Here is a 10677-nt window from a genome sequence, read left to right on the forward strand (position 1 = left end):
ATTTAAAAGCTTTGTATCTAAAAGCACAAATCATTCAAATCAAAATTAATGGGTTAATGACGCAATTAGAAACAAAATAGTACAATTTGATTACTGAAGTATGGTTACAAGGAGACCAGGTCTGGGAACTGAATATTCAAGGGTACTCAGCATTTCAAAGACAGACTGAAAGGAAAAGGAAGTGGTGTAGCTTTGCTGGTGAAGGAAGGAATCAATGCTGTAATGAGAAATGACATAAGCATGGGAGATCAAGAACTGATCTGGGTAGAAATAGGAAATAGCAAAGGGAAGTAGTACTTGGTAGGAGTAATCTACAGGCCCCCAAACAGTAGTGGGGCACAGTATAAACCAGGAAACATTAGAAGCTTGCAGGAAAGGTATAGCAATAATCATGAGTGATTTTTAACACCCCTATAGGTTGGAAGAATCAAATTGACAAGGGTAGCCTGGAGGCAGAGTTCACTGAATGTATTAGAGATGGTTTCTTGGAGCAATATGTTGTGGAACCAATCAGGGAGCAGACTACTCTGGATTTGGTATTGTGTAATGAAGAGGGATTAATTGGTGACCTCACAGTTAAGGATCCTCGACGGACTAGTGACCAAAGTATGATTGAATTCTAAATTCAGTTGTGGGGATGAGAAAGTGGAGTCCCACAGTAGTGTTCTGGAATTAAACAAAGGAAATTACATAGGCATGAGGATGGATTTGGCCCAAACAGATTGGACAGGAAGGCTAATGGGTCAGACAGCGGATAAGCAGTGACAGATGTTTAAGGAACTACTCAATTCCTCACAACTAAAATATATCCCAGTGAGGAAGAAAGATGGTAAGGGGAGTAAAAAATATCCATGGCTAAACAAGGAGGCCAAGGACAATATAGAGTCAAAAACTAAAGCATATCATATTGCAAAGGCCAGTGGCAGGCTGGAAGATTGGGAAGCTTTCAAACATAAAAAAAACTAAAAAAATTACTAAAAGAGCTAATGTAAATTATGAAAGAAAACTAGCACAAAATATCAAAAAGGATAGCAAAAACTTCTATAGGTATATAAAAGAAAAGACAATCACTAAGGTGAATGTTGGTCCCTTGAAAGATGAAACTGGAGAGTTAATAATGGGGAACACTGAAATGGCAGAGATGCTAAATCAATACTTTGCCTCAGTTTTCACGGTGAAGGACAACAGAATCATTCCTATTGGAACAAGCAAGTCAGTGGCAATAGAAAGGATAGAACTTAGAACAATCAATATCGATAGGGAAAAGGTACTCAGCAAACTATTAGGATTGAGGGCAGACAAGTCCCCTGGGTATGATGGCCTACACTCTAAGGTTTTAAAAGATGTGGCGGCAGAGATAATAGATCAATTGGTTACAATATTTCAAAATTCCCTGGACACAGGAAAGGTTCCAGTGGATTGGAAAAATGTAATGTAACATCCTTATTCAAAAAGGGAGGGAGGCAAAAATGTGGGAAATTATAGACCAATTGGTTTAACATCTGGAGTTAAGAATGTGTTAGAATCCATTATCAAAGAAGCAATTTAAGGTCATTTGGAAAGTCAAAACACTATCCATAAGAGTCAGCATGATTTTATGAATGGCAAATTATGTTTGACTGATTTGCTAGAGTTCTTCAATGATGTAACAAACAAAGTTGTTAATGGGGATCCTGGACATATAACATATCTGGACTTCTGGAAGGCATTTCATAAGGTGCCACACAAAAGGTTAATTCACAAGGTTAGATCGTATGAGGCTGGGGTAATTTATTAGCTTGGATAGATGACTGGCTGATGGACAGAAGACAGAGTATCGAGTTGGGATAAATAGTTTTTTTCCTGGATGGCAAGATGTAACCGGTGGGGTGTCACAGGGTTCAGTCCTTGGACCCCAACTATTTACAATCTACATTAACAACTCAGATACAGGGATAGAAGACTCTATAAACAAATTTGCAGATGACAAAATTAGACTGTACAGTAAATTGCTCTGAGGAAATAAGAACCTACAAATGGATATAGATAGGTTAGGAGAGTGGGCCAAAATGTGGCAGATGGAATTTAATGTGGATAAGTGTGAGGTCATGGATTTTGGTTGAAATAAATGGGAAGGCGACCTATTATCTAAATGAGGAGAGGCTTCGGGGTGCTCTGGTACAGAGGGATCTGGGTGTCCTTACTCACAAGTTACAGAAAACTAGCATGCAGGTACAAGCAGATAATAAAGAAAGCGAATGGAATGTTAGCTTTTATACCTAAAGAAATAGAATATAAAAGGTAAGGAAGCATTGTTGCAAATGTACAAGGCACTGGTGAGACTACACCTGGAGTATTGTGCGTAGTTTTGGTCCCTTTATTTGAGGAAAGATGGAGTGGCATTGGAGATATTCAGAGGACGTTCACCAGATTGATCCCAGAGATGAGGGGTTTGTTATATAAAGAGAGATTGAACAGTTTAGGTTTATACTCTCTGGAATTTAGAAGAATGAAGAGAGGAAAAATTGGAGTATTCAAGTTGATAAAAGGTATGGATAAAATAGATGTGGAGCGCATGCTTCCTCTTGTGGGGTATTCAAGGACTAGAGGTCATAGTCTTAAAAGAAGGGATAGCAAATTTAAAACAGATTTGAAGAGAAACCACTTCTCCCAAAGTGCTGTGAATCTGTGGAATTTGCTACTCCAAAATGCAGTGGATGCTGGGACAGTGAGTAAATTTAAGGAGGAGTTAGACAGATTTTTAATTGGTAATGGGTTGAAGGCTTATGGGAAGAAGGCAGCAAAAAGGGGGTGAAGAGCATATCAGCCACGATTGAACGGGTAGACTCGATGGGCAAAATGGCCTAATTTTGCTCTTCTATCTTATGAACTTGAATGCATTGAAACGAGGGTTTCCTAACATAAAAGACAAGGAAGTTTTAATGAAACCATTCATTTTTCTGCGACAACAGCATAGTCTTAATATAGAAACATGGATACTTTGAGCATGAAAAACGTAACCTGCTGGTTTTTGGAGAACAATCCAAAACTGATAATCACGGATTCACTTTCTCTAGTCGGTCCCTGGCCGCCTTCTGCTTCAAAAGGTTAATCTGATTTACAGTAAAAATATGATGGTCTCTGCCACACAGTTCCACACAATCAAAAATCCAATGCTCTAACATTAAGAACTTCCATTTACATAATATGTTTAACATAATGTCCCAAAATGCCAAACAGGAACAATACCAATCAAAACTGGACTCAGTGAAGTAGCAAGTTAGAAGGCTGAAGTTTAGGTCACTGAGGTAGATTAAGGGGTGTCTTAAAAGAGAACAGATAGAGACAGATGTTTAGGGAAGGAATTCCAGAGTTAGGGACTTCAGCAGCTGAAGGCAGAGTAACAAGTAGTGCAATGTTTAAAGTTAGGGAGGCACAAGAGAGCAGACTGGAACAGGCAAGATAATTTGAGGTTTGCAGATTACAAAGATAGGATAGGGTGAGGTCAGGGAGGAAATTAAGAAGAAGGATGGCAATTCTTCTTAAATTAAACAAGTGATGGCCTAGTGGAGTTATTGATCAAGAATCTGAGCTAAACCCTGAGCATTTGGGTTTGAATCCTGTCAAGGCAGATGGTGGAATTTCTATTCAATAAAATATATCTGGAATTAAGAATCTATTGGTGACCACAAAACCTTTATCAATTGTCAAAAAAAACCCCATCTGGCACACTAATGTTCTTCAAGGAAAGAAATCTTTCATCCACACTTGGTCTGGCCTGCACGTGTCTTCAGATCGATAGCAATGTGGTTGACTCTCAACTGCCCTTTGAAGTGGCCTAGTAAGTTACTCTGTTTTACCAATCCCTGTAAAGTCTCAACAAAGAAATGAAACTAGATGGATCACTTGGCAATCGACTTCGGCACCAGAAAAAACAGCAGGAACAGTCCTGTCAACCCTGCAAAGTCTTCCTTACCCACATCTGGAGGCTAGTACCAAAATTGGGAAAGCGGTCTCAAAGACTAGTCAAACAACAGCCTGACATAGTCATATTCATGGAATTGTACCTTACAAAGTCCTAGACAGCACCATCCCTACTCTTGGATATATCCTATTCCACCAGCAGGACAGACCCAGCAGAGGTGGCAGCATAGTGCTATACAGTTTGGAGGGAATTGCTCTCTGCATCCTTAATACTGACTCGAGATCCCATGAAGTCGCATGGCTTAATGTTAAAAATGGACAAGAAAACCCCCATTTCCTATCCTCTCTCAGTTGATTAATCAATACTCCTTCACATTGAGCAACACCTAGAGAAAGTGGCAAGGGCACAAAACACACTCTGGACAGAGGATTTCTAAGTCCACCACATAGTGGCTCGACAGCAACACTACTAATAGAGCTGGTCACGTTCTAAAGCACATAGCCGCTAGACTGGGTCTGCAGCATATTGACAGGGAACAACATACTTGACTTCATCCTTGCCAATCTGCCAGCTGCAGATGCATCTGTCCAAGACAGAATCAGTAAGAGTGTCCACCGCATAGTCCTTGTGGAGGAAAAGACCCGCCTTCATGTTGAGAATACCCTCCATGGCACAATCATGGTAAATCAGACAGACTTCAAATAGATCCAGTAAATCAATATTGAGCATCCATGAGGCTCTGTGGGCCATCAACAGTAGTTGAATTGTCCAGCACAATCTGCAACCTCATGGCCTGGCATATCCCCCATTCCAATACCATCAAGCCAGGGGATCAATCCTAGTTCCAATGAGAATGCAGGAGGGCATGCCAGGAACAGAACTAGGCATACCTGAAAATGAGACGTCAACCTGGTGAAGCAACTAAACAGCATAAGCAGTGTGGAAGGAGCCCCACAGTTAACGGATCAGATCTAACTTCAGCAGTGCTGCCACATCGTGAATGGTGGCAGATTATTAAACAACTTATTGATTAGGAGGATCCAGAAATATCTCCAACCACAATGAAGGAAGAGCCCAACAGTGCGAAAATCAAGGCTGAAGCATCTGCAGGAATCTTCCTGATGAAGGGCTTTTGCCCGAAACATTGATTTTCCTGCTCCTCGGATGCTGCCTAACCTGCTGTGCTTTTCCAGCACAACTCTAATCTAGAATTCTGCCAAAAATGCCAAGTGGGGGATGATCCATCTTGGCCTCCTCCAGTGGTACCAAACATTGCAGATACCAGTCTTCAGCCAATTCAAGAACTGGATACTGCAAAAAATATGGGCCCCGACAACATTCTGGCAATAGTACTAAAACACCTACGCTCCCCTAGCTAAGCTGCTCCAGTACAGTTACAACACTGCATCCACCTGATAATGAGTAAAATTGCACAGTTATGTCCTGTACATACAATCAGAACAAATCCAACCCGGTCAATTGCCACACCATTAGTCTCCTCTTGATCATCAGTCTCCTTTTGATCATCAGTAAAGTGATGGAAGGGGCATCAACAGTGCTATCAAACAGCACCTATTCAGCAATAATCTACTCTGTGCCTCCCAGTTTGGATTCCACCAAGGCCACTCAGCTTCTGACCTCCTTAGCCTTGAATCGAACATGGACAAAAGAGCTCAATTCTACGGTGAGGTGAGAGTGAGAGCCCTTGACATCAAGTCCACATTTGACCAAATGTGACATCCAGGAGCCTTAACAAAACTGCAAGTAATGGTATCAGGGGACAAACTTGCTACTGATTGGAGACAAACACAGTATATCAGAAAACTGCTGTGATTGTTAGAGGTCAGTCATCTTCGAGCCAGAACATCTCAGGGTATTGCCCTAGGCCCAACCATCTTCAGCTGCTTCAATGATCAGCTCTCTATTGCAAGGTCAGATGTGGGATGTTTGCCAATGATTGCACACTGTTCAGAACCATTCGTGACTCCACTGATAATGAAACAGTCCATGTCCAAGTGCAACAATATCTGGACAATATGCAGGCTTGGACTGATAGGCAACATTTATGCCACACAAATGTTATACAATGGCTATCTCCAATAAAAGTCAATATTCACCGTCCCTTGACATTCAATGGCGCTACCATCACTGAACTCCCTACTGTCAATATCCTGAAGGCTATCATTGACCAGAAACTCAACTAAACTCACCACTAAATGTAGTACTGCAAGAGCAAGTCAAAGGCTAGGAACACTGCATTGAGTAGCTCACCTCCTGACTCCCAAAATCCTGCCCATCTTCTACAAGGTACAAGTCCGGAGTTGATGGAATACTCCCCGCTGGCGTGGATAGGTGCCGCTCCAACAAATCACAAGAGGTTTGACACCATACAAGACAAAGCAGCACACTTGACTTGAACCACATCCACAGGTAATCACTTCTTCCATCACTGAATCTCAGTAGCAACAGTGTGTACCATCGACAAGATATGTTGCAGAAATTCACCTAATATTCTTAGGCAGCACATCCCAAAACTATGACCCCTTCCATGTAAAAGGCAAAGGCAGCATACATATGGGAACACGACCATCTGCAAGTTCTCCTCCAAATTACTCATCATTCTGCCTTCAAAATATACCGCCATTCCTTCACCATCGCTGGGTTAATATTGCAGAATTCCCTGCATAAAGGCATTGCAGGTCAACCTACAGCACGTGAACTGCAGTGTATCAAGGCTGCAGATCACCACCACCTTCTCAACAGCAACTAGGAACAGGCAAGAAAATGCTGGCCATGCTCCATAAGTGAATAAAAAGAAATGAAGAAACATTCCCATTAACAAGTTGTTATTCATTAAAAATCTTAAATTTGTCAAGGACGACATTTTTAACAAGTTATCTACTGCCTAACTCAATTCACTCCACAATGATTGTCCAGAACTGGGATTAAACAAGTTGGTCAATTCTTAATTAGTAGTTTGTCCTTCCGTCTCTTCTTTAATAAGGTGTTATATTGGCTACTTAAGAATCCAACTACTTTGAGTCTTGACTTTATTAAATGCATTGGAGTACAGAAGGATACGTAGTGTCTTGAACTTATTCCTTTGGAACAGAAGACCATTCAGTCTCTTGAACCTGCGCCATGTTAAGTGGCACTCTTGCCTAATGTAAATCAATTGCAATCTTGAAAGTTCCAATCTTCCAAGCAGCCACAGACTTTTTGGGAGGGTGTTGAAAGAATTTCAGAGTTCAAATTTCTGAAACATATTGTGAAAAACTGAAGCATGTTTCAGTTTATTCTGTTTATGAACTCAATTCTACTTGATGACATAGCTACTTTTGCCTGAGCAACAAGTTATTCAGCTTCTTGAAGGTGTTTAAATGAGATCCTAGCTGAAATTCCCACAATACATCTTGCTCACAAACAGTTTTTAAAAATCAATCACTGGACTCAGGAGCAGGAGTGGGCCATTTGACCTGAAAGCCAGTTCCACCATTCAAAATCATGGCTGATCCAGTTGTCATTTTAGGTCTACTCCTTTGCCTACACCTCAAAGTTCTCGTTACACTTGCCGGTCAAAAATCTATCCAACTCAGCCTTGGATAAATTGAAGGATCTAGTCTCCACCATCTTCTGGGAATAGAATTCTGCACTAGAATGAATTTTTGGGAAAAAAAAATTATTATTTTCAACTCAGTTTAAAAAGAAGAGGCCTCCCATTTAGGGAACGTCCCTTAGCTTTTGCTTCCCCCCCCAAAAAAAATCTTTCCATTATTCAACCTATCCAATCCTCTCAAGATCATAAGATGTTTCAACAAGATCACCCCTCACTCTCCTAAGTTCCAATACGCTTAGGCCTTACCTGCTCAACCTTGCTTCATAAGGTGAACCTTTCATCGAAGTCTGATGTGTGAACATTTTTTGAACTGCTTCAAAAGCAATTACTTCCTACAGGAGTCTAAAGCCAGTTGCAGTACTCCAAATGTACCCTGTACATTCACAATCAACCTTCTCTATTTTTTTGTATCTTCCCCCATGAAGCAAATCACAACATTCCATTTACCTTACTAACTAATTGTTGTATTGACCTGCACAATTTGATACGACGTTTGTCAGGAAACCCACATACGTCTGGCAAGGCAATGATGTCCACATCCTATTAGGGAATTAAAAAACCTCCAATCTCTTATCGTTGCTTCTCTATGCTTTGTACCAACATTACCAAATTCACATTTACCCCCACTCTACTCTATCTAGCTGGCTGATCTCATTCTGATCAGGAGCGATCACATCTGCAGCAAGTGTTGGTTGCTGGAAGAAATCTGGCTCAGAAGCTGATGATCTGGAATCTGAGCTTCAAACACTGCGGCACATCTGGGAGGGGGGAGAAAGAGTTACCTGGATGCTTCGTTTCAGGAGGCAGTCACACCTGGTCGATCAAGTAATTCAAATTCAGTTAGTGATCAGGGAAAACAGGGTGTGATTGCAAGTGAGGCAGGTAAAGGATCCTGAGTTCAGGAGTAGAGGAGCCTCAACTTTTGACTTTATCCAACAGGTTTCAGATTCTTGCTCCCCGTGTGGATGAGCCAACTGACCATGGCACCATGGTGCAGAAGGCCATTCAAAAGGGGGTGGGGGCAAAAAGACAAGTGGCAGTTATAGAGGAATCTATAATTAAAGGGGCAGATAATATAGTTTGCAAACCAGATCGGGAATCCCACATGGTGTGTTGCCTGCCTGGTGCCAAGGTGTAGGACATCTCTGACTTGCTTGACAGGAAATTGGAGCGGGAGAGGGAGGATCCAGTTGTTGTGGTCCACATTGGGACTAACAACATAGGCAAGGGTAGGATGGAGGACTTGTTTGGGAATTAATGAGTACACGAATGAAATTAAGGAACAGGTCCTCAAGGGTCAACCTCCGGATTACTGTCCAAGCCACGTGCAAATGGCTTAGGGACAAGAAAATTAGGAAAGTAAGCATGTGGCAAAGAGAATGGTGTGGGAAAGTGGCGTACCATTTCATGGGGCATTGGCAGTGTTGAAACTGGGTGGGATCTGTACCGATGGGACAGTCTCCATATGAACTGATCTGGAACCAGTGTTCTAGCGAAAAGGATAAATAGGTGGTCACTACAACTTTAAAATTGAGAGTCGGAGAAGGGAAAGGGAAAGCAACAAGTAGTATCGTGATAAATGAAAAGGTAAGCAGCAGGTTAGCATGTATGTAGGAGGCTTGAAGTTCAAGGCAGACTATGAAAGAAGCAAAAATGAAGGATAACTCAGGAGCCATTAGAGATGTTGTGAATCATGACAGTAAGAAAGCTAGCATAAAGGCACTTTACCGGAATGCTCATAGCAATTGTGACAAGGTTGATGAGTTAATGGCACAAACCAGCGTGAACGAATACGATTTTATAGCCATCATGGAGACTTGGTTGCAGAACGGTCATGACTGAAAATTAAATATCCAGGGTACCAGACTATTCCGAAGGACAGACAAGAATGCAAGGGAAGTGGTGTAGCTCTGATATTCAAGGACGACATCAGGGTGGCACTGAGAGATGATATACGTTAGATTAGATTAGATTACTTACAGTGTGGAAACAGGCCCTTCGGCCCAATAAGTCCACACCGCCCCGCCGAAGCGCAACCCACCCATACCCCTACATTTACCCCTTACCTAACACGACGGGCAATTTAGCATGGCCAATTCACCTGACCTGCACATCTTTGGACTGTGGGAGGAAACCGGAGCACCCGGAGGAAACCCACGCAGACACGGGGAGAACGTGCAAACTCCACACAGTCAGTCGCCTGAGACGGGTATTGAACCCGGGTCTCTGGCACTGTGAGGCAGCAGTGCTAACCACTGTGCCACCGTGCCGCCCACGGTGAACATGAAGTTGAATCTATTTGGGCAGAAATTAGGAATTCCAAGAAGAAAACATCACTGATAAGCACAGTCTTTAGGCCACAAAATAATATCACATTGGGTGGGCAACAAACAAGCAAATAACTAATGCCTACAAAAATGTACGACCATTATTGTGGGAGATTTTAATCTGCATTTTGAACGTAGAACAGTACAGCACAGAACAGGCCCTTCAGCCTACGATGTTGTGCCAACCACTGATCCTCATGTATGCACCCTCAAATTTCTGTGACCATATGCATGTCTCGTAGTCTCTTAAATGTCCCCAGTGACCTTGCTTCCACAACTGCTGCTGGCAACGCATTCCATGTTCTCACAACTCTCTGTGTAAAGAACCCGCCTCTGACATCCCCTCTATACTTTCCTCCAACCAGCTTAAAACTATGACCCCTCGTGTTAGTCATTTCTGCCCTGGGAAATAGTCTCTGGCTATCGACTCTATCTATGCCTTTCATTATGTTGTATACCTCAATTAGGTCCCCTCTCCTCCTCCTTTTCTCCAATGAAAAATGTCCGAGCTCAGTCAACTTCCCTTCGTAGGATAAGCCCTCCAGTCCAGGCAGCATCCTGGTAAACCTCCTCTGAACCCTCTCCAAAGCATCCACATCTTTCCTATAATAGGGTGACCAGAACTGGACGCAGTATTCCAAGTGTGGTCTAACCAAAGTTTTATAGAGCTGCAATAAGATCTCACGACTCATAAACTCAATCCCCCTGTTAATGAAAGCCAAAACACCATATGCTTTCTTAACAACCCTGTTCACTTGGGTGGCCATTTTAAGGGATCTATGTACCTGCACACCAAGATCCCTCTGTTCCTCCACACTGGCAAGAATCCT

The 10677-nt window shown here is 42.2% G+C and overlaps 1 protein-coding gene across 4 annotated transcripts in view; it reads right to left on the reverse strand.

The window, feature by feature from the left end:
* Window positions 1-10677, reverse strand: part of ube2e3 (ubiquitin-conjugating enzyme E2E 3 (UBC4/5 homolog, yeast)) — a 150145-nt gene that overhangs the window by 8737 nt on the left and 130731 nt on the right. The window lies entirely within an intron of this gene.

This window comes from Chiloscyllium plagiosum, chromosome 7 (assembly GCF_004010195.1).
Source record: "Chiloscyllium plagiosum isolate BGI_BamShark_2017 chromosome 7, ASM401019v2, whole genome shotgun sequence".
In the NCBI taxonomy this organism is placed as follows: domain Eukaryota; kingdom Metazoa; phylum Chordata; class Chondrichthyes; order Orectolobiformes; family Hemiscylliidae; genus Chiloscyllium; species Chiloscyllium plagiosum.